Genomic DNA, 24356 nt, shown 5'->3' on the forward strand with positions numbered 1-24356 from the left:
CCCTAAACCTAACACTCACTATAACCCTAACCCTAGCTCAAAATCTAAACCTTAGTATAATCCTAAACATAACCATAGCCCTATTCTTAACCCTATACTTAAATCTAACCCTAACCCTAAACCTATACCTAAATCTGATTGTATCCATTACACTAAACATAACCATAACCCTAATAATAATCCTAGCCCTAACCCTACCTCTAACCGTAAAATTACCATAATTCTATCCTTAGACCTAATCTTTAACCTAACCCTTGCTCTAGCCCTACCCATAGTTCATAACATAACCCTTTTGCTAAACATAACCGTAAACATAACCCTAGTTCTAACCCTCACCCTAATTCAAAATCAAGACCTAATCCTAACCATAACCCTAGGTCTAAACTAAATTCTAACTGTATCCATTTTTCTAAACATAAACCTTACCCTAATGCTAACACTAGGCCTAACCCTAACCCTTTCACTAAATCCAACCCTATCAATAATTCTAAACCTAACCTGAAACCTAAACCTAACCCTATTATTACAATAACCCTAACACTAATGCTAATTCAAGCACTAACCCTAAACTCAGACCTAAACCAAACCCTAACTATGATCATGACCCTAATAATTCCACTGGGTCTAAACCTGACCATTACCATAAAACAAACCTTTACACTAGACCTAGCTAAAAACCTAAGCTTGAAAACAACCCTAGACCTGACATTAGCCTTAGCCATATTCCTAGCCCTAACCCTAAAACAAACCCTAGCCCTTATCTTAGCCCTAAATATAGCCTTAATCATAACCCTAACCTTAAACCTGGACCTAACCCTAACACTAACCCTAGCCTTAATCTTAGCCCTAATTTAGCCATATCCCTAACCCTAAACCTAACCTAGCCCTAAGACTAAGTCTAACTCTCACCCTGCCCTAAAACTAGTTCTAACCCTATCCCTTACCAGAACCCTAATCCTAGTTCTAACCCTAGGCCTTACCCTAGAACATTTCTTAGCCCTAGTCCAAACCCTAGATCTAAAATTAAATCTAATTCTAACCCAAATCATAAGACTAAACCTAAACCTAACACTAGCCCTAACCCTAACACCAATGCTAATCATCAAACTAGTCCCAACTCTAGCCTAGCCCAAATACAAAACCAAGCCAGAGCCCTAACCCTGATCCTTAACCTAAATCAAACCTTAACCCTACACCTAGATCCAACCTTAGCCCTAATTTGAGTTTTAAGCTAAAAACTAAAACTAACCCTGAACCTGACCTAACCCTAAACTGAGCTCTAAACATTACTCTAACCCTAACCCTAAATCTAACACTAGACTTAGCCCTAAGGCTAACATTAAAACTAGCCTTATTCATAACCCTAGTACTTATATTAGATGTAACCCTAACCCTAGCCTTAACTTAACCAAAAACCTAACCTGAAACTCTGCCCTAAACCTAGCTTTAACCCTAACCCTAACCTCAACCCTAACACTAACACTAATTGTAATCATAACCCAGCCATATCTTTAGTTCCAACCCTGTCCATTACCCTAACCATAACCCTAGCTCTAACCCGATCCATTACCCTAAAGATAATCCTAAACCTAATGCTAACTCTAGGCTTAAACCTAACCCTATTCCTACTCATAACCTTATCCATTACCCTTAACCTAACCTGAAACCTAAACCTAACCCTATCATTACCCTAATTTTAACCCTAATGCTAAATTGAGCCCTAACTTAAAACCTTAACCTATCCCAAACACTAACAATGACCCTGACCCTAATAATACCCTTAGCTCTAAACCTGATTCTAACCTTAAACCTGGATGGCACCTGGCATTTTGCCAGAGGGATTTGTTTGTGAAGTAACTCCAGGGAGCCATTAAGTGTGGAGATTCCTATTGGTTGACACTGTATCTAGTTTATGTTAATTAGATAAGCTGTGTGGAATGTATATATATATATATATATATATATATATATATATATATATATATATATATATATATATACCTCCTGTCCTACAATAAATGGCTCCTACTCCTGCTGTATCAATCTACACAAGTTCCTTGTCACCCCCCGGCTCTTTTGCTGCAGCCGGACTGTGGCATAAACCTACCATTACACTAGATGTAGCCATAACCTGACCCTAAAACTATCTTTAACCATAATGCTGGACTTGAAATTAGCCCTAGCCCTAACCCAAACCATAAGCTAAGTTTTAACCCTAATTCTAATCCTTGAAATAGTTCTAAAACTAGCTATAAACCCATCCCTTACTCTAAACCTAAATATAAACCTAAACCTAACCCTAACCCATCGCCCTAACCCTAGGCCTAAAATAAGACTAAGCCTAGCACTAATCCTAGCCCTAATTTAGTCCTATCCAACCCTAACCTTAGCCCAAAAGACTATCTCTTGCCCTAGCCCTATCCCTAGTTCTATCCTTAGTCCTAGCCCTAATTCTAACTCTAAATATAAACCTAACTCTAAATTTAACCATAAACATAAGCCTAAACCAAACACTAACATAGCCTTAACAATAATGCTAATCCTAAAACTTGAACTACCCCTAGCCCTAGTCATAAAACAAAACCAAACCATAGCCCTATCACTAAACCCTTATTCTTAACGAAACTCTAACCCTACAATTAGACCTAACCCTAACTCTAAAACTAACCCTGAACCTGACACTGACCATATCACTAATCCTAGCTCTAAACATTAGCCTAACCTTAAATTAAGCCTTGCACTAGACCTAGCTTTAACCCTAAATATAAAACTAGCCCTAATCATAAACCTAGTTCATACATTAGTCATTGTCCTAACCCTACACAAATCCTATCCATAATCTAAGCCATAACCCTAGATTTAACACAAATCATAACCCTCACACTAGCCTTAACCCGAACCCTAGCCCTAACACTTGCTCTAAACCTTTACCTTACCCTAAGCCAAACACTAACCCAATTGCTAACCTTAGTACTAACCCTAAACCTTAGTCAAACTTATACTCTAACCATATTACTAGTTCTAAACCTAGCTCTCATTATAGCTCTAATCCTAAATCTGAACCTTATTCTGACCCTAACACTAACCCTGGGTCCAAACCTGACCCTATCCCTAAACCAAGCCCTAACACTAGCCCTACCAGTAACCCTATATATATATACTTAAACCTAACACTAGCCCTAGTCCTAAAAATAATCGTAAAAATAGCTATAACTCTAGCCCTAGACCTAAACAAATACCTAGCCTTAGCCCTCACAATAACCCTTAAACCAAACCAAACACTAACCCTACACCTAGACCTAAACCTAGTCCTAATTCTGGCTATAACCCTAACCCTAACCCTATCCTGAACACTGACCCTTACCCTAACACAAAACCTAGCTTGAGACCTAACCCTAACCCAAAACCTATACCTAAAGCCAGACCTAGCTATAATCCTAAGCCTAAAACTAGCCCTAAACATAACACTAGATTTTACATTACCCATAGTTCTAATCCAAGCCCTAAACCTAACATAAAACCAAGCATAATCCTAGGCCTAAACTTAGTGCTAAGCATAACCCTAACACTAATAATAGCCCTAACCCTAGCCCATGCCTTAGACCTAACCCTAGTTCAAAAAAAAAAAAAAAAAAAAAAAACCCTTTCACTAAACATAACACTAGCCCTATCCTAAACCCTAACTCTAATCCTAGCTCTAATCATAAATTTAACGTTAGCCCAACCTTTAGCTCTAACCCTATCCATTACCCTTACACTAACCCTAATTACAACCCTGTCCCTAACACTAAACCTAATCTTAAACATAAATGTAATCCTATACCTAAGCCGAAGCCTAAACCTTGCAATAGCCTACACCTTAGCTGAAACATTAAGCCTTACACTACACCTAATCCTAACACTAGCCCTAACTCATAACCTAACCCTAACCCTACCTCTAATATTATCGATTACCCTAAGCTTAAACCTAACCCTAATTATAACCCTAGCCATAACCCTAACCATAAATCAAACCATAACCTAAACATAACCCTAGACCTAAACTTAAACCTAAACCTCGCCCTAGCTCTAACCCTAGCTCAAACACTAACCTTTATTCTAACCAAACCATAACCCTAGTCCTAACCCTAACACTTACCCTAACCCTAATACTTACCTTAAACCAAACCCTAGCCCTATCCTTAAACCTAACCCTAATCCTAGACTTAATCCAAACCATAACCTAGCCCTATCCCGAGCTCTAAACCTATCCATTACACTAAACATAACGCTAACCCTAATGCTAACCCTAACCCTATAAATAAACCTAACTCATTCTTAACCCTAAACCTTAACTAATGTCTAAACCTAACCATATACATTACCTTAACCCTAAACTTAAACCTACCACTAACTCAAGCTTTAACCGTAAACTTTAACCTAAACCAAATGCCAACCCTGACTCTAACACTAATAATACCCCTGGCTCTAAACCTGACCCTTACACTAAATGTAACTCTTAAACTAGAACTAAGTATAACCTATTCCTAAAACTATCCCTAACCATAACCATAGGCCTGACATTAATCCGAGTCCTAGTCCTAGTCCTAGCCCTAAACCTAACAGAAACCCTAGCCATCATTCTAGCCCTACACCTACCTTAATCCTATCCTGAACATTAACCCTAATGCTAGTCCTAATTCTAACACTCATGGTAGACCTAAAGCTAGCTATAACCACCACCCATTCCCCTAAACCCAATGCTAACCCTAAAGCTAGCCCTACACCTAGGCCTAACCCTAACACTAACCCTAGCCCTAATCCTAGCCCTAATTTAGCTGCAATCCTAACCCTAATCTAAGCCTGGTACTAAGTCTTAAAATAACTCTCTTCTTAGCTGTATACCTAGTTTTATCCCTATCCCTTCTTAAACCCTAGCCTAGAACTAACCCTAGTGCTAAATCTAACCCTAAATCTAAATCTAAACCTAAACCTAATCTTAAGCCTCTTCCTAATGCCAGCTCTAACTCTAACACTAATCCAAAATCTAGCTCTAACACTAGCCCTAGCACACACACACACACACACACAAAAAAAAAAAAAAAAAAAAAAAAAAAACGAGCCATATCCCTAAACCTAAACCCTACACCTAGCCCTAACTTTAGCCCTAATTCGAGTCCAAAACCTAACCCTAAAACCTAATCTGACCCTAACACTAAATCTAGCCCAATACATTGCCCTCACCCTATTCTTGCTTTGGATGCTTCACCATAGGGCTACATTCACAAGGAACAAATCAGAGAGTGCCCACAGAGAACTGATTGAGTGTGTGAAGATTCAAGCAGCTAACACCAATACTTTTTGTTATCCAGCTTCATTTCCAATTACACATATAAGTCAATATGAAGTGAAACCTTAAAACACAAACTGTTCCTGACAGCGAACCATGAACTGAGAAAGCCCAAATATGGGAAATATTGTAATTCTATGTAAAAGATGAATCCTGTCTGGCATCAAAGAAATTTGAACAAAACTAACTCCAACCCCAACACTAATTCTAACCCTAGCCCTAAACCTAACCCTAAACCTAAGCCTAATCTGTTTAGACAACCTTTGATCACAGAAGTCCCAAACTTGGGGTGCCAAGTAGGACAAGGCAAATGATGAATCCTGCTCAGTATCAAAAATAATCTGAAAAAAATTAGGGGAGGTGTTTCAGTACATTTCTATTTCCCCCTATTTTTTTCATAAAGTGCTCTTGAATAATGTTCTTTTCATTGCCATTGCTTTGGAAAACTTTCACTAGGAATAAACCAGAGAGTGCCTATAGAGAACTAATTGAGTGTGTGAAAATTCAAGCAGCTAGCACCAACCATGTTTTATTACCAGTTCCATTTCCATTTACATATATAAGAAAACTTGAAGTGAAACTTTAAAATACAAACTGTTCCTGGCAGTGAACAATTTAAATTAGAAGGCCCCAAAACTGGGGAACATAATAAGATTTGGTAAAAGAGAAATCCTGCCCAGGATAAAAAAAAAATTGAACAAAAACTCTAACCCCAACAATAGTTCTAACTCCAGTCCTAACTATAACACTAACCCTAAACCTATCCTGTTTATAGAGCTTTCATCATACAAGTCCCAAACTTGGGGAACCCAGAGCATCAAGCTAGCATATGAATCCTGTGCAGTATCAAACAAATCTGACCAAAGTATTGGGGGGAGGTAGTTAAGGACATGTGTATTTCCCTGATTACTCATACAGTGCTCTTGGATAAAGTTGTTTTTGCATGCTTGTGCTTAGCGCTACTTTCACAAAGAAGAAACCACAGAGTGCCCACAGAGAACTGATTGAGTGTCTAAAATTTCAAGCAGCAAGCACAAAAGCTGTTTGATTTCTAGCTCTATTTCCATTTACCCTTATAGGTTCAAATGAAGTGAAACCTTAAAACTCAAATTGTTCCTGACAGTGAACCTTGAACCAAGAAGGCCCCAAACTGGTGATCATACTAAGGCTAGGTAAAAGATGACTCCTTCCAAATATCAAAGAATTTTGAAAAAAACTAACTCTAACCCTCTCACTCTAACACTAGCCCTAACCCTAACGCTAAAACTAACCCTAACCTGTTTAGAGAACTTTGATCATAGAAGTTCCAAACTTGTGGAGACTAGTGGGTAAGCTAACAGATGAATCCTATGCAGTATAAAGAAATCTGACCAAATGACTGGGGGAGGTAATTCAGTACATTCATATTTTCCTGTTGTCTCCTAAAGTGCTCTCAGATAAAATTGTTTTTTGCATGCTTCAGCTTTGGGATACTTTCACAAGGAAGAAAAGAGAGTACCAACAGGGAAGTAATTGACTATGTGAAGTTTCAAGCAGCTAACAGCAACACTGTTTGATTTCGAGTTCCATTTCCATTTACCCATAGAGATCAAAATGAAGTGAACCCTTAAAATGGACATGTTCCTGACAGTGAACACTTGAACTGAGAAGGTCCAAAACTGGGGAACTTAACAAGGGTAAGGAAAAGATGAATACTGCCCAGTATCAAATAAATAAGATCAAATCTAACTGTAACACTAATGCTAGATTTGAATCTATCCCCAAAACTAACGCTAAGCTGTTTAGAGAATCTATGATCATAGAAGTCCCAAAATTGTGGATCCTAGTGGGGCAAGCTAGTAGATGAATCCTGCACAGTATGAAAGAAAATATGACCAAATAATTGAGAAAAGCTTTACAATATATTTATATTTCCCTCTTTTCACCTAAATTGCTCTCAGATAAACTTTATTTGCATGCTGCAGCTTTGAGCTACATTCCAAGGAACAAACCAGAGAATTCTCACAGAGAACAGATTGATTGAGTGAAGTTTGAAGCAGCTGGCACCAACCCTGTTTGATTTCTATCTCCAATTCCATTTAGGTCAAAAGGAAGTGAAACCTTAAAATAGAAACTGTTCCTGAAAGCAAACCATTGAATCTTGAAGGCCCAAACTTGGGGAGCCTATTAAGGCTAGGTCAAGGATGAATCCTGTACAGTATCAAAGTAATCTGATAAAAATATTTGAAGCTCTTTCAGTACATGTGTATTCTGCTTGCTCCTAAAGCTCTCACAGATAAAGCTGTTTCTTTCTACCTCAGCTTAGGGCTAATTCCACAGGAAACCCACCAGAGAATCCTCACTGAGAACTGATTGAGTGTGTGATAATTCAAAACAGCTAGCCCAAACCCTTTTTGATTTCCAGCTTCATTTCTATTCACCCCTAAAGGGCAAAAAGAAGAGAAACATGAAAATTGAAACAGTTACTGAAAGCAAACCCTTTATGTAGGAGGCTCAAATATTTGGAATATAGTCAAAATAGGATAAAGATGAATCCTGCTCAGTATCATAAAAATTTGAAAACAAAACTAACTCTAACCCTAATACTAGGTCTAAAACTAGTTCTAACACTAACCTTAACACTAACCTTAACCTGTTTAGAGTCCCTTTGATCCTAGAAGTACCACACTTGTGGATCCAAGTGGGGCAGGCTAACAGATGAATCTGTCACAGTATCAAAGAAATCTGACCCCATAATTGGGGGAGGTAGTTCAGCACATGCATATTTCCCTTTTTTCTACTAAGTGTTCTCACATAAAGTTGCTCTGCATGCTTCCATTTACGGCTACTTTCACAAAGAGTAAACCAGAGAATGCCAATAGGGAACTGATTGAGGCTGTGAGGTTTGAAGTAGCAAGCACCATCCCTGTTTGATTTCCAGTTCCATTTCCATTTACCCACATAGGTCAAAATAAATGAAAACTTAAAATAGAAACTGTTCCAGACAGCTAACCCCTGACCCAAGAGGCCCAAACCTAGAAAATATATTAAGGCTATGTAAAAGCTGAATCTTGCCGAGTATCAAAGAAATTTGAATAAAACTAAATCTAACAAAACACTAGCTGTAAACCTACCCCTAAACCAATACTAAACCTAACCTAACCTGTTTAGAGAACTGATGATCATAGTAGTCCCCGAATAAAGGAGCCTAGTGGGGCAAACTAACAGATAAGTCCTGCGTGGTATCAAAGAAATTTGACCAAGTAACTGGGGGAGGTATTTCAGTACATTCATATTTCCCCGTTTTCTCCTAATGTGCTCTTGGTCAAATTATTTTCTCATGCTGCAGTTTATGGTTCTTTCACAAGGAACAAACAAGAGAGTGCCCACAGAAAGCTGATTAAGTGTTTGGAGTTTCAAGCAGCTAGTACTAACCCTGTTTGATTTACAGCTCCATTTTCATTCAAATCTATAGACCATAATAAAGTGAAACACAAAAATTCAAACTGTACCTGACAGTGAACCAGCAAACCTTGAGCCCTGAACTTGGGGATCATACTGAGGCTAGGAAAATGATGAATCCTGTACAGTATCAAAACAATCAAGCAAAAAAAAAGTTGAACCTTGCTCCTAAAGTGCTCAAAGATAAAGCTGTTTCTTTCTACTTTAGCTTCGGGCCATTTCCACAAGAAAAAAAAAAAAAAAAGGACGAGAGAATGCACACTGAGAACTGATTGAATGTGTGAAGTTTCAACAAGCTAGCAAAAATCCTGCTTGAGTTCCAGCTCCATTTCCATTAACCTAACCACTATAAGGCAAAATGAAATGAAACATGAAAATTAAAACTGCTCCTGAGAGCAACTCCTTTTATTTAGGAGGCCCAAACATGGGGAGTATACTAAGAATAGGAAAAAGATGAATCCTGCCCAGTATCAAAAAAGTTGAAAAAACTAACTCTAAACTTGACCCTAAATCTAACCATAACCATAACCATAACCTGATAAGAGAACCTTTGATCATAAAAGTTGAAAACTTGAGAAGACTAGTGGGGCAAGCTTACAGAAGAATTCTGCACAGTACCACAAAAGTCTGACCAAAGAATTGGGGGTCGTATTTCACTACATGCATATGGCTCTGTTTTCTCCAAAAGTCTCCAAATATATCTCTTGGATAAATTTGTTTTGCATGCTTCATCTTACAACTACTTTCACAAGGAAGAAACCAGAGAGAGCCCAAAGATAACTGATTGAGTATGTGAAGTTTCAACCAGCTAGGACCAATCCTCTGATTTCTAGCTCCATTTGCATTAACCCATATAGGTCAAAATGAAGTTACACATTAAAAACAAACGATTCCCGACAGTGAACCATTGAACAAAGAAGGCCCCAAACTGGAGCATATAATAAGCCTAGGTAAAAGAGGAATCCTTCCAAGTATCAAAGAAATTTGAACAAATCAAACTCTAATTCTAACACTATCTCTAAAGCTAGTCTTAAACCTAATTCTAAACCTAACCCTAACCTGTTTAGAAAATCATTGATCCTAGATGTCCCAAATGTGAGGAGTTTACTGAGACAAGCTAATAGATGAATCCAGTGCTGCATCTAAGAAATCTGATAAAATAATTGGGAGAGATAGTTCAGTACATGCCTATTTTCTCATTTTCCCCTAAAGTACACTCAGAAAAAGTTGCTTTGCATGTGTCACCTTAGGGTGACATCCACAAGGAACAAAGCAGCAAGTGCACACAGAGAACTGATTGAGTGTAAGATGTATCAATCAGCTAGCAGCAAACCTTTTTGATTCCAAGCTCCATTTCCCTTTACCATAGAAGTCAAAATGAAGTGAAACCTCAAAATAGAAACTGTTACTGTCAGCAAACAATTGAAATGACCAGGCCCAAACCTGGGGAACATAGTAAGGCTAGGTAAAAGATGAATCCTTCCCAGTATCAAGAAAATTTGAACAAAACTTACTCTAAACTTAACACTAGGTCTAAATCTAGCCCTAACCCTAACTATAACCTTAACCATAAGATGTTTTGATCATAGAAGTCTCAAAGTTGTGAAGCCTAGTGGGGCAAGCCAAGAGATGAAAAATGCACATTTTCAAAGAAATCTGACCAAATAATTGCGGGAGGTAGTTCATTACATGCTTATTTCCCTGTTATCTCCTAAAGTGCTCTCAGATAAAGTTGTTTTGGCATGCTTCTCATTTGGCCTATATACAATAGAAAGAAAGCAAAGAGTGCTCGCAGAGAACTAATTGTGTGATGTATCAAGCAGCTAGTACCAACCCTGTTTGATTTCCAGCTTCATTGTCATTCACACCTATAGTCCATAATGAAGTGACACCTAAAAATTCAAACTTTTCCTGACAGTAAACCATTGATTTTAAGGCCCCAAACTGGGGAACATATTAAGGCTAGGTAAAGGATGAATCAAATTTGACCAAAAAATATTGAAGATTGCTCCTAAAGCACACAGAGATGAAGCTGTTGTTTTTATTTCAGCATAGAGCTACTTCCACAAGAAAAAAAAACAGAAAATGTACACTGAGAACTGATTGAGTGTGTGAAGTTTCAAGCAAACTCTGTTTGATTTCAAGCTCTATTTCTATTTACCCATATAGGTCAAAATAATGTGAAACCTTAAAACACAAACTGCTCCTGAGAGCAAACACCTGAACCCAGAAGGCCCAAAACTGGGGAGAATAGTAAGGCTAGGGAAAAGATAAATCCAGCCCAACATCAATGAAATTTGATCAATAAAAACTCTAACACTAGCTCTAAACCTAACCCTAACCCTTAGCATAACCCTAACCCTTAACTGTACAGAAAACCATTGATCCTAGATGTCCCAAACTTGGGGAGCCTAGTGGGTAAAGTTAAAGATGAATACTGTACAGTATCAAAGAAATCATATCATATCATTGGGAGACGTATTTCAATACATACATATTTCTCTGTTTTCTTCTTAAGGGCTCAGATACAGTTGCTTTTGCATGCTTCAGCTTTGGCCTACCTTCAAAAGAAAGAAACCAGAGAGTGCCCACTGAGAACTAATTTGTGAAGTTTCAAGCACCTCCTACCAACCCTGTTTAATTTCCAGCTCAATTTGCATTCACATCAATAAGCCATAGTAAAGGAAAATCTTAAAATACCAACTGTTCCTGACAGCGAACTATTGAACCAAGAAGGCCCAAACCTGTGGAGCATAGTAAGGCTAAGTAAAAGATGAATCTCGTGCAATACGATAGAAATTTGAAGAAAACTAGGGCCACGCTGGAGCTCTCGGTGCAGATGGAAGTCTCAGCTGTGTGGTTGCTCTTGGCTCAGTCGGAAGTCGGAAGTCTCGGCCACTCATGAACTCTCTGCACAGACGGAAGTCTCTCGCATGAGCTCTCTGCACAGACAGAAGTCTCAGCTGCACCTGTGCTCTCAGCTCAAATGGAAGTCTCAGCTGCGTGTGAGCTCTTGGCACAGACAGATTCTTGGCCGCGGGTTTGCTCTTGGCTCAGATTGAAGTCTTGGCAGTGCAGGAACCCTGGGTGCAGAGGGTAGGTAGCACAGAACTCAGAGGGTAGGTAGCACAGCACACAGAGGCTTTGCTTGAGGGTCACCAGACCAAGCTCTGGACATAGCCAAAGGTCACCCCAGAACCACCCACCTCACCAAACACCCTACACAGGTAACAGATGGAATCCATCTTGGAAAATCTTACTCATCATCTATCGGTGGCCGTGGCTACAAGCTCAGTTCTGCAGATGCTCAGGTACCCTGTTTCCAACTTTCCTACCTCCCGCTGTGATAACTCAAGATTTTTCTCACAAGCTTTTGGGTGGCATAGCTATCAATGCAAAACAGCAACTGTACCTGTACCTGGTTTCCAACTCAGAGACTAAGAGTAGGGAGGCTCCAGGTAGAAGCTCGAGCCCTCTCAAACTGGCTACTCCACCACTCTTAGCAGAGAGACACAAGCTAGAAATAGACAACTCCACCTACTGGAAGAAAACAGAGTTCTGAGAGACTTTTCTATTCTTGCTCTTCTCATCTATTCACCTCTACCCTTCCCACATTGGCCCTCACAATCTCAACATACGTTAAACCAAAACTTTGCATGAAATTGGACTTTAAGAACTGAATCACCAGAATAGTATAATATAGAGAAATTGCATAGGCTCACCTCAACACCCCCTTTATTTTCTCTTATTTTCATTCTCCCTCTCTTTTCTTTCTTTCCTTGTTATTTTTTCTTCTTTTTTCTTGCTCCCTCTATCCCACTTTCAGCCTCCTAGATTTTACTATTTACACATAGGGTAATTTTATAAATACAGATAAGGATTTTGAATTTATACATTCTTCAATAAATTACCCCTGTCTATTCATTACAATTCTCCTCCAATTTGCTAAGATAAATTAATCTCATGCCCTTACTCCTTTCCCCCCTTAATATAGCATCCTACTCTAGACCATCAGTTCTCTATATGCCACCAGAAATTGTATGCCTTTTATGAAACTAATGACTATATACTAAATAATAATTGAAGCCAACATCTATAGACATAGTATCTAAATATAAATATATATTTTTTATGGTTAGGCTTCAGCTTCAGGTTAGGGTTAGATTTAGAGTTAGGATTTGATCTATGGTTAGGGCTAGGACTAACGATAGGGCAAGGGTTAGGACTAGGGTTAGGGCTATGGTTAGGGTTATGATATGGGATAGGGTTAGAACTAGTGATAGGGCTAGTGTGAGAGTTAGTGTTACTCTTAGGCTAGTGCTACGGTTTTGTTTAGGGATAGGGCTAAATTAGGGCTAGGGTTAGTGTTAGGTTTAGACCTCAGGTTAGGGTTAGAGTTAGCGTTACCTGTAGTGTAGGGGACTGGTTAACAGCTAGGTTGAAGGCTAGGTCGTGAGTTAGTATTTGTGCAAGGGCTAGGGTTAGGGTTAGGGTTAGGATTAAGGCTAGGCTTAGGGGTAGATTGAAAGCTAGTTTTTGTGTTAGGGTTAGGGCTAGTATTAGGGCTAGGGCTAATGCCAGGTCTGGGTTACAGTTTAGGATAGATTTACTGTTAGGTTTATGGCTTGGTCCAGTGTAAGTGTTAGGTTTAGGGTAAGGGTTTGTTATAGAGCTAGGGTTATTTTTAGGGTCAGGTTCAAGGTTAGGGTTTGGTTTAGGCTAGAGGTAAGGTTTAGGGCTCAAATTATCATTGGGTTTAGGGTTAGGGCTAATAACAGGGTTAGGTTTAGGATTTAGATATGGTTTAGTTTAATGGATAGGGTTAAGATTAGATCTAATGTTTAGCATAAGTGTTAGGGTTATCATTAGGGTAATGGATAGGGTTAGACCTAAGATTAGGGCTAGGGATATGTATAGGATTAGGGCTTTTGTTTGGGTTAGGGTTAGGTTTTAATTTAGGGTTAAAACTAGGTTTTGTACTCGTACTAATGCTAAGTTTTGGGTTAGAATAGGTCTAGCTTTAAGGCTAAGGGCAATGTATGAAGTAGGATTATGATTTGTGCTTGTTATAGGGTTTGGGTAAGGGCTAGGTCTAATGTTAGGGTTAGGTTTATGATTATGACAATATTTACAGCGAGAGTTAGTGTTAGCGTCAGAGTCAGTGTCCGGATTACTTTAAAGGTTTAACATAGGACTACAATTAGAGATAGGAGTAGGGCTAGGTATAAGGTTAGGGCTACAGCTAATGTAAGATCTTGTTAAGATTCAGGCTAGTTTTAGGGTTAATGTTAGTGCTAGGTATAGTTTTATGGTTAAGTTTATGGTTGTGTTGGTGATTAGAGATAGGGTTACTGTTAGTCAGAGTCAGTGTTAAGGTTAGGGTTATAGTTGGAATTAAAGGTCTAGGGTTAGGTCTAGGGATAGAGTTAGTGTTTGGCTTAGGCCAAGGGTTATGGTTAGGGCTATATCTAGGTTTTTATTTAGGTCTAGGGTTCGAGTTATGGCTAGATTTAGGATTAGGTTTAGGTGTACTACTAGTGTTAGGATTAGGTTTAGGTATAAGGTTACTGGAAGGTCTACTGTTAGGGTTTGGTTTAGGGTTAGATTCAGGTTTAGACCTACAATTATTGTTAGGGTCAGAATAAGGGTTAAGGTTAGGGTTTGAGTTATGGTTAGAGCTAGAATGAGGGCTAGGGTTAGTACTAGTATGCTAAGGGTTTATTTTAGGTTAAGGATTAGGGTTAGCTTTAGTGTTAGGTTTTGGCTTAAAGTAAGGGATACGGTTAGAGCTAGGGTTAGGGTCAGGGTTGGGGAATGGGTTAGGGTTAAATCTAGGTTTAGGGCTTGGTTTAGGGCTAGTTTTTGTGTTAGGATTAGGGCTAGGTTTAGAGCAATGGCTAATATAAGAACTAGGGTTACAATTAGGGTTAATTTTTGGATTATGATTAGGTGTTAAAGCTCTAGTGTTATTAGTTTTAAGATTAGGGTGATATTTAGAGCTAGTCTTAGTGTTTGCTTAATAGCCAGGTTCAGGGTTTGGTTTACTGTTAGGATAAGAACTTGAAATAAAGCTAGGCTTAATTTAAGGGTTTGATTTAAGGTTAGGGTGGTTTTTAGAGCTAGGGTGAGTGTTAGGAGATCTGTCAGAGTCAGGGTTACTATTAAAGTTAAGTTTAGGACTCAAATTAGAGCTAGCGTTAGTCTAGCTGTAGTGTGAGGTTTTGGTTTAAGTTAAGGTTTAGTGTTAGTGCTATTATTCAGTTTTGTTTTACTGCTAGGGTTAGGGTTAGGGCTAGTTTCATAATTAGTTTTAGGGTTAGTGTTAGTGTTAATGTTAGGCTTAGGCTTAGGGTTAGTGTTACAGTTAGAGTTAGTGTTAGATCTAGGGTTTGGACAAGGAATAAGAATTAGGCAAGTGTTATGGCTAAGTTTATGGCTAGGGATTTGGTTAAATTAAGGCTAGGATTAGGGCTAGGGTTAGTGTTCTGCTTAGTTCTAGTGTTAGGATTAGGGTTAGGAGTAAGTTTAGGGTAAGGGATGGTGTTATAGCTAGGTTTAGAGGGAGGGTGAAAGTTAGAATTAAATTAGGTATATTGTTAAGGTTAGGGTTATGATTAGGACTAGGTTTAGGGATAGGATGAGGGCTAGGGTTTGTTTTAAGTTTAGGGCTAGGATTAGGGCTATGGCTAATATCAGGTCTTGGGTTATGGTTAAAAATAGTTTTAGTGTTAGGTTTATGGCTACATGTAGTGTAACGGTTAGTTTTAGGGTTAGGGGCAGGTTTAGAGCTAGGAGTATTTTTACAGTCAGGGTCTTTGTTAGGGTTTGGGATAGATTAAGTTTTAAAATTATGGCTCAAATTTGTGGTGAGCCGCTTCTGCCGTTTCTGCAGACTATGGTCGCCATTACGAGATGGCGCTGGCTCCGCTGTGGTATGTGACAAACAACTCCTTATCTGAGAGAGTTGGCACATGATTTTTCACCACCCTGTGAGAAAGTTCCACGCGGCAACTTTGCATTGGGGCTTGGGATGCTTTATTAAGGCTGGGAGGGCATCCGGGAAGGAGAGAAGAAGAAAGAATAATAAATATCAAGGGACCTGAATAAACTACTGAGAGAAGATTTCGGAGTTGCGTCTTCCTTGCGGGCAAGGGGTCGCGACAAGTGGTGCCGAGACCCGGGAACCAGAACTTTCAGTAGTCAGGGGTGGTGCACCAGTTAGTCCCAGGTAAGTGGGATCCGCGACCAAAGCGGGGTTAGTCCCTAGTAAATGGGATCCGCGACCAAAGCGGGGCAGCTCCTCTGTAAACACAGAGAGAGCCTTACATTTTATTGCAGCTGCACTGTGAACTTTTGCTTCTACTTTCGCTTTTGTTTTTTGTGCTTCTTTTGTTGTTGTGTCATGGGTGCCGCATCTTCAAGTCCGCTTCTCCTGGCCCTAGATGGCCTGTTACGTTCCAAGGGCCTGGAAGTGAAACATAGTACTTTACAGAGATTTTTACAGAAGATAGATATCGCTGCACCGTGGTTTGCATTTTCGGGCAGCCTTACTGTACCTAGTTGGGATAAATTAGGCAAAGATCTTGACTTTGCATCTGAGCAGGGCATATTAGAGGGTGGGGTGATACCCCTTTGGAAAATGGTCCGTAGTTGCCTTACAGATGGTAAATGCCAAGAAGCTGTGAGTGAGGGTCAGGCCGTTCTTGAACAACTACATGAGGAAAAATCTGAAGGATCACATAGTGAAGTGGCAGAGAGTATCAAAAGTAACAGTAGTGAGAAGGCAAAAGAGCCTGAAGATAAAAATAGGAGAAGGCTCTATCCAGATTTGACCGAATTCAAAACATCTGAGGACACAAGCGGCTCAGAGTGTTCTGAGGACCTTGATATATTGTTGCAACAACTATATAAGATAAAAGTAAAAAAGAAGAAAAAGGAGACACAAGGCGCGCATGCCTACTGTAAGAAGGGGGAGGGATCTAATATTGGTCAACAGAATTCTGAGGAGGAGGAGGTTGAAAATTTAGAAGAAGATATGACGCCTGTTGCCCCACCCCCGTATGTGGGGGGGGAGCCAAAGTTCCGGGAGGTCTTTTCATGCGCAAGTTTGGAGGACAGTCAATACAGATATGGGACTTGCGTACCCGGTGTTTCAGGACAAAAATAGGGGAAGATATCATGAGTCTTTAGACTTTAAGATAGTTAAAACCTTGGCAGAATCCATCCGCACTTATGGCATAGATGCCGCTTTCACTCTCACTCAGGTGGAGGGACTTACTAGATTTTGTATGACTCCCTCAGATTGGGCTAGTCTAGTCCGCGCTTGTGTTTCCCCAGGGAAATATTAGGAGTCCAAAGTTGGCTGTTTAATGTTTCTGGCACTACCCAAGACTCGGAGCTAGGTAGGAGGCTTAAAATTTTTGCAAATAATTCACAATTATCTAATGCTACATTACCCTCCGCAGCAGTCTGTCTCCAATCTCCGTTCCTGTTTCTTTTGGCTAATGTTACATTACAGGGGATGCTTAATTGTTCTAATGTTACTTGCTACTTGTCTGAGTGTTGGAATGGCTCCTGGACTATGGCAGTGATTATGAAAATTCCAACCTTTGTCCCAATCCCAGTCACTGCGGAACCAGATAAATTCCCCATTGTTGAACTACTTAGAGTCCGCAGAGATTTTGGAATTACGGCAGCTATAGTGACAGCTGTGGTGGTATCTGCTGCTGCAGCAGCTACAGCTGGAGTAGCCATGGCCAGCCAAGTACAAACTGCTGCCACTATTAATCAAGTTGTTCAACAAACTTCCACTATACTTGAATCCCAAAATTCAATTAATCAACATATTTTGTCAGGGATTTTAGCTGCCAACCAAAGGATAGATTTACTCCAAGCTCAGGTAGAAGAATTGGCTGACTTGGTGCTTTTGGGTTGTGTTGACCAACGTGCACATTTATGTATAACCTCTGTCAGATTTAATGATTCCAGGAATGCCTCCCACATCATTGGCGAATATTTGGCCGGAAATTGGTCCATGGCAGCGGAAGACATGATCCAGTCTCAACTAACTCAGATTGCTGTTTTGAATAGTACCCGTGTCGATCCCGTGACTTTGGGTCAATTCACCAGTTGGCTATCCTCTGCTTTTTCCTTCTTCAAAGAGTGGGTGGGAGTAGGCATTTTTGGTGCAATGTGTTGCTTCAGTGTTATACTTTGTTTGTGGTTTCTCTGTCGCCTTAAAACTCGCCATGCACAAGAAAAGGCTATGATCATACAAGCTCTTGCAGCTTTAGAAAATGGCAACTCACCTCAAATCTGGCTTGCGCATCTTAAACAGTAAACCTTTGTCATGGTCGTTGCACCCCAAGTTATTATAACATTGCACTGGGATCGACATGACTTTCCTTGTTATTCTCTTAGTTCTGGAAAGCCCTTGCACTCTGCTGGTCTTGCTGCCATTGCACGCAGATGGGTTTCCACACTAGTGCTTTACTATCGCTTTAAAGTCCGTGCCTTTCTTTCAGGGTGCTGTCAACTTGTTTGTCATTAATGCAGCCACAGTTTAGCCTCAGCTATCCCCCTTCGTCCACCATCGTCACGATACAGGATGCGAGGCAAGGCACTGCACTTGAGTGATCCTTGACGTGGACCTCAAGGAGAGCATGTCCTATTGCATGCGGGTTAGACGCGTCCACGCCCCGCCCCACGAAAAAAGGCGTCGGCTGATATGGCCTCGGATCTGGGGAAGGGCCCTCCTTAGGACTGAGCCATACTATGCAGCCACTTCTGCACAGTGGGATAGGACCTCTACTCTCGCCTGTATTGTTTTAATAAAACAGAAAGGGGGAACTGTGGTGAGCCGCTTCTGCCGTTTCTGCAGACTATGGTCGCCATTACGAGATGGCGCTGGCTCCGCTGTGGTATGTGACAAACAACTCCTTATCTGAGAGAGTTGGCACATGATTTTTCACCACCCTGTGAGAAAGTTCCACGCGGCAACTTTGCATTGGGGCTTGGGATGCTTTATTAAGGCTGGGAGGGCATCCGGGAAGGAGAGAAGAAGAAAGAATAATAAATATCAAGGGACCTGAATAAACTACTGAGAGAAGATTTCGGAGTTGCATCTTCCTTGCGGGCAAGGGGTCGCGACACAAATTAGCATTAGGGTTAGTGTTAAGTTAATGATAGGGTGAGGTTTAAGGTCTCAGTTTGGATTACGATAATGGATAGGGTTATGATTAGGGATAGAGTTAGGTTTAGGAATAGGATTCACATTAGGGTTAGGGTTATGTTTATGGCAATGGATAGGGTTAGAGCTAGGGTTAGGGCTAGAATTAGTATTAGAATTAGGGTTAAAACTGGGTATAGGGCTTGGATTAGGGTAGTTTTTGTGTTAAATTAGTACTAGGGTTAGGGTTATGGCTGATGTAAGTGCCACGGTTATGTTTCAGGCTAAATTTAGTGTTAGGGTTTGGGCTACATCAAGTTTTAGGTTGAGGTTTTGGGTTAGGGTTATGTTTAGAGCTAGGGTTAGTGTTATGGTGAGAGTCAGGGTCAGTGTTAGTTTTAGGGTTCGGATTAAAACTGAAATTAGGGCTAGGTTTAGGGTTAGTGTTTTGTTGAGGTAAAGGGTTAAGGTTAGGGCTATGTTTCAGTTTTGTTTTAGGGCTAGGGCTAGGATTAGGGATAGTTTTAGGATTAGCATTAGGGTTAGGGTAGTGTTAGGTTTAGGTTTAGCCTTAGGTTTAAAGTTAGATTTAGAGTTAGGGTTAGGGATAGGGTTAAGCTTAGGGTTATTGTTAGATTTAGAGTTAAAGTTAAATCTAGGTTAGGGCTAGGGCTAAGGATAGGACTAGGGTTAGGGCTAGGATTAAGGTTCTGATAAGGGATTGGGTTAGAACAAGGGATGGGGCTAGGGTGAGACTTAGAGTTTGTCTTACAGCTAGGGTTAAGGCTAGGGTTAGGAATAGGGCTAAATTAGGGTAAGATTATGGCTAGGTGAGTGTTACAGTTAGGGCTAGTGTTAGGGTTAGGGTTAGGAGTATTGGTACATTTAGTGCTACGATAAGGGCTCTTATTTGTGTTAAGATTAGGCCTAAGATTAGTGCTATGGCTAATGTCAAGTCTAGGCTTACAGTTGGGGATAGTTCTAGGATTATGCTTATGGCTAAGTCTAGTGTAAATGTTCGGTTTAAGGTAAGGGTTAGCTTAAGAGCTAGGGGATTTATTAGAGTCAAGGTCAGAGTTAGCGTTTGTTTAAAGTTAGGGTTTAGGGTTAGGGCTCAATGTGGGTTAGGGTAATGATAGTGTTTTATTTAGGGTTCAAGTTAGGTTTAGCTAAATTTTAGGGTTTGGGTTAGGTCTAGGGTTCACATTAGGGTAAGGGTTAGGTTTAGTATAATGGATACTTTAGGGCTAAGTTTAGGGCTCGTTTTATGCTTAGGAATAGGCCTTGAGTTACAGTTACGGTTAGGGTTAGAACTAGGGATAGGTTCGGGGTTATGTTTAGCATAAGGGTTAGGTTTTGAGCTAGGGTAATGCCTAGGGTGAGGATTAGGTTTAGGGTTAATTCTAGGGATAAGATTACACTACGGTTAGGGTTAGGGTTAGAATTAGAGCTAGGTCATCATTAGAGGTAGGGTTAAGGTTAAGGTAATGGATAGGTGTAGATGTAGTTTTAGGGTTATAGTTAGGGTTAGATTTAGGTTTAGGCTTAGGGTTAGAGCTATGGTTATGTTTAGGTTTATGATAAGGGTTAGGGTTTGAGCTACAGTTAAGTCTATGGTGAGTATGAGTTTGAGGGTTAGGTCTAGGGTTAGTTTTCCACTTAGTTATAGTGTTAATGCTAGGCCTAGTATTATCAATAAGGATAAGGTTAGGTTTAGGATAAAGGGTAGGTTTAGGGCTAGGGTTAATGATAGGATTATTACTAGGGTTAAGGTAAGTTTTAGGGATAGATGTAGTTTTATGTTGAGGGGAAGGGTTAGGCTTTGATCTAGGATTAGGACTAAGCTGAGGGTTAGGTTAGGGTTAGGGCAAGGGTTAGGGTTAGGGTTATGCTTAAGGCTAGGTTTATGCCTCAGATTAGCTCTAGGGTTTGTGTTAGGTTTAGGCCTCAGGTTAGAGCTATGGGTAAAGTAAGAGCTATGGTTATATTTAGGGCTAGTTTTAGGGTTAGCGTTATGGCTAGGTATAGTGTTAGGTTTAGATTTTCAGGTAGGGTCAAATTTAGAGATAGGTTTACTCTTAAGGCAGGGCTAGTGTTCGGGTTATAGTTAGAGTTAGGGTTGCAGCCAGAATTAGGACTAGGTTTAGGTCTAGGGGTAGGGTTAGTGTTTGGATTATGTTCAGGGTTATGTTTAGGGCTAAGGCTAGGTTCTATTTAGGTCTAGGGCTAGAGTTAAGTTTAGATTTAGGATTAGGTTTAGGTCTAGGGCTAGTGTTAGTGTTTGGTCTAGGGTTAGGTTCATGTTTAGATGGAAGGTTAGTGTTAGGATCAGAATAAGGTTCAGGGTTAGTATTAGGGTTTGGGATAGGGTTAGAGCTAGAGTGATGGTTTGGTTTAGGACTATTAATAGGGTTAAGGTTTTGATTATCCTAAAGATTAGGGATAGGTCTAGGGTTACCAGTAGTGTTAGTGTTTGGCTAAGTGTAAGTGATAGCCTTAGAGCTAGGCTTAGGTCTAGGGTTATGATTAGATTTAGAGTTAAATCTATGTTTTGGACTCAGATTAGGGCTAGTTTTCATGGTAGAGTTAAGTAAATGGATAATATAAAACTAGAGTTACAATTAGGGTTAGTTTTAGGTTTAGGGTTAGGGGTATGTGTATATAAGTGTTAGGTTTAAGTTTAGGGTAATATTTAGAGCAAGGGTTATTGTTAGGATCTGAGTAAGAATCAGAGTTTGTTTTAGGGTCAGGGTTAGGACTCAAATAAGGGCTAGAATTACTGTTATGGTTCAGTATAAGATGAGGTTGGTGTTTAGAGCTATTGTGACTGTTAGGATATGAGTTAGGGTAAGGGTTATTTTTAAGGTTAGGATTATGACATGAATTAGGGCTAGGGTTACTGTTCAGTTGCATTTAAGTTTAGCATGGTGTTAAGAGCTAGGGTGAATATTTGGATATGAGTAAGTGTCAGGGTAAGTTTTAAGATTAGGGTTAAAATTCCAATTAGGTCTAGGGTTACGTCTTTATTTAGTGTTAGTGTTTGGTTTAAGTTAAGTTTTACTGTTAGGGGTATTGCTCAATTTGGTTTTATTCTTAGGTTTAGGGTTAGCACTAGTTATATGATTAGCATTAGCATTAGGACTAGTGTTAGTGTTGGTCTATGCTTAGGGTTAGTGTTAGATTTGGAGTTAGCATTAGATCTAGAGTTCAAGGTAGGTCTAAGTATGGGGCAAGGTTTAGGGCTAGGGTTAGGATTAGGGTAAAGGATAAGCTTAGAAATAGGGATTAAGTTTAGGGTTATCATAAGAATAATGTATAGGGTTAGAGCTAGGGTTATTTCTAAGATTATTAAGATTAGGTCTAGATTTAGGCTTAGGGTTTGGGTGAGGGCTAGTACCACTAGCTTGGGGTAGATTTAAGGTTAGGTTTAGGGTAAAGGTTAGGTTTAGAGCTAAGGTTAGTCCTAGCTTAGGGTTATGATTATGGTCAGGTTACATTTAGAAGTAGGACTAGGGTTTTCATTAGGGTTAGGGATAGGTTTAGGGTAATATATTGGGTTAGATTTAAGGTTAGCTTTAGTGTTAAGGTTAGATTTAGGGTTAAGTTTAGTTTTAGGGCTAGGTTTTCCTGTTGCTTTTAGGGTAAGGGTTAGGGTTTGAGTTAGGGTTAGGGCTACAGCAAGGGTTAGATTTAGGGTTAGGTTTATGATTTGTATTAGGGTTTTGGTAAGGTTTAGGGCTAGGTTTATCATTAGTGTTAGAGTTAGAGTTAAAGTAAAGGCTAGTGTTAGAGCTAGGGTTAGGGCTAGGGTTAACATTAGGATTAGGGCTAGGGTTGTGGTTATGGTTAGATATAGTCCTAGGGTTAAGTTTAGGCTAAGGGTTAGGCTTTGAGCTAGGGTTGGGCCTAAGGTGAGGGTTAGGGTTAGGGTTAGGGCTAGGGTTAGGGTGAGAATTATGCTTAGTGTAGGTTTAGGCATTGGATTAGGGCTAGGTTTTGTTTTAGGTTTAGGCCTAGGGTTAGTGCTATGGTTAATGTAAAATATAGGGTTCTAATTAGGGCCAGTTTTAGGGTTAGGGCTATGGCTAAGTCTAGTGTTAAATTTAGATTTTGGTTTAAATTCGGGTTTAGAGCTAGATTTAATGTTAGTGTCAGGGTCAGTGTTCAAGTCAGTGTAAGGGTTAGGGTGAAAGCCAGAATTAGAACTAGGGTTAGGTATAGGGGTAGGGTTAGTGTTTGTTTTAGGTTAATGGTTATTGTTAGGGCTAGGACTAAGATTTTGATTAGGACTAGGGCTAGAGTTATTGCTAGATTTAGGATTAGGTTTAGGTCTAGGACTAGTTTTAGGGTTAGGGTTAGGTATAAGTTTACTGGTAGGGCTAGATTCAGATTTCAGTTAATGGTTAGGGTCAGGTTTAGACCTATAATTAGTATTTGGGTCAGAATAAGGGTGAAGTTTTGAGTTAGGTTTTGGGTTAGGGTTAGAGCTAGAATGAGGGCTAGGATTAGTACTAGTAATAGGATTAGTGTTTGGTTTAGTGTAAGTATTAGAATTAGGACTGGGTTTAGCATTAGGTATAGGTTTGGGCTTAGCATAAGGGATAGGGTTAGAGCTAGGGTTAGGGCTGTTTTTAGAGTTAGGGATAATTCTAATTAGGGCTTGGATTAGGGCTATTTTGTGTTAGGGTTAAGACTATTTCCAATGTAAGAACTAGGTTTACGTTTAGGATTAGTATTAGGGTAAGGTTTTGTGCTCGGTCTTGTGTTAGTATTAGCTTTAGAGTTAGGGTGATGTATAGAGCTAGTGTTAGTGTTTGGATAAGAGTTGGGTAAGGGTTAATTTTCGGCCTAGGACTCGAATTAGAGCTAAGATTATTGCTAGTAATAGTGGTAGGGTTTGGTATATGGTATTTTTAGTGTTAGAGCAAAGGCTCGGTTTTATTTTAGGGCTAGGGCTATGGTTAAAGCTAGTTTAGGATTAGCAATAATGATAGGGCTAGTGGTAGGGTGAGGTTTAGGCTTAAGGTTAGGGTGAGATTTAGCATTATCATTAGATCTAGTGTTAGGGCTATGGCTAGGGTTAGGGCTAAGGTTAGGGCTAGTGTGAGGGTTACAGTAATAGATAGGTTTGAAATAAAAAAAAAGCCTAGGATTAGCGCTAGGATTATTGTTAGGATTAGGCCTGTGTTTAGGGCTAGGGTTAGGGTTAGTTTTAGGGACAAGGATGGGTTTATATAGCTTGGTTCAGGGCTAGCAAAGGGGTTAAATTAGGGATAGGGATAGTGTGAGCGTTCTGGTTATGATTAAGGCTAGGTTTAGGGGTAGGATGAAGGCTATGTTTTGTGATAGGGTTAGGGCGAAGATTAGGGCTAGGGCTAATATCAGGTCTAGGTTTACAATTAGGGATAGTTTTAGGCT

The sequence above is a fragment of the Marmota flaviventris genome, chromosome 4 (genome assembly GCF_047511675.1).
Source record: "Marmota flaviventris isolate mMarFla1 chromosome 4, mMarFla1.hap1, whole genome shotgun sequence".
NCBI lineage: Eukaryota > Metazoa > Chordata > Mammalia > Rodentia > Sciuridae > Marmota > Marmota flaviventris.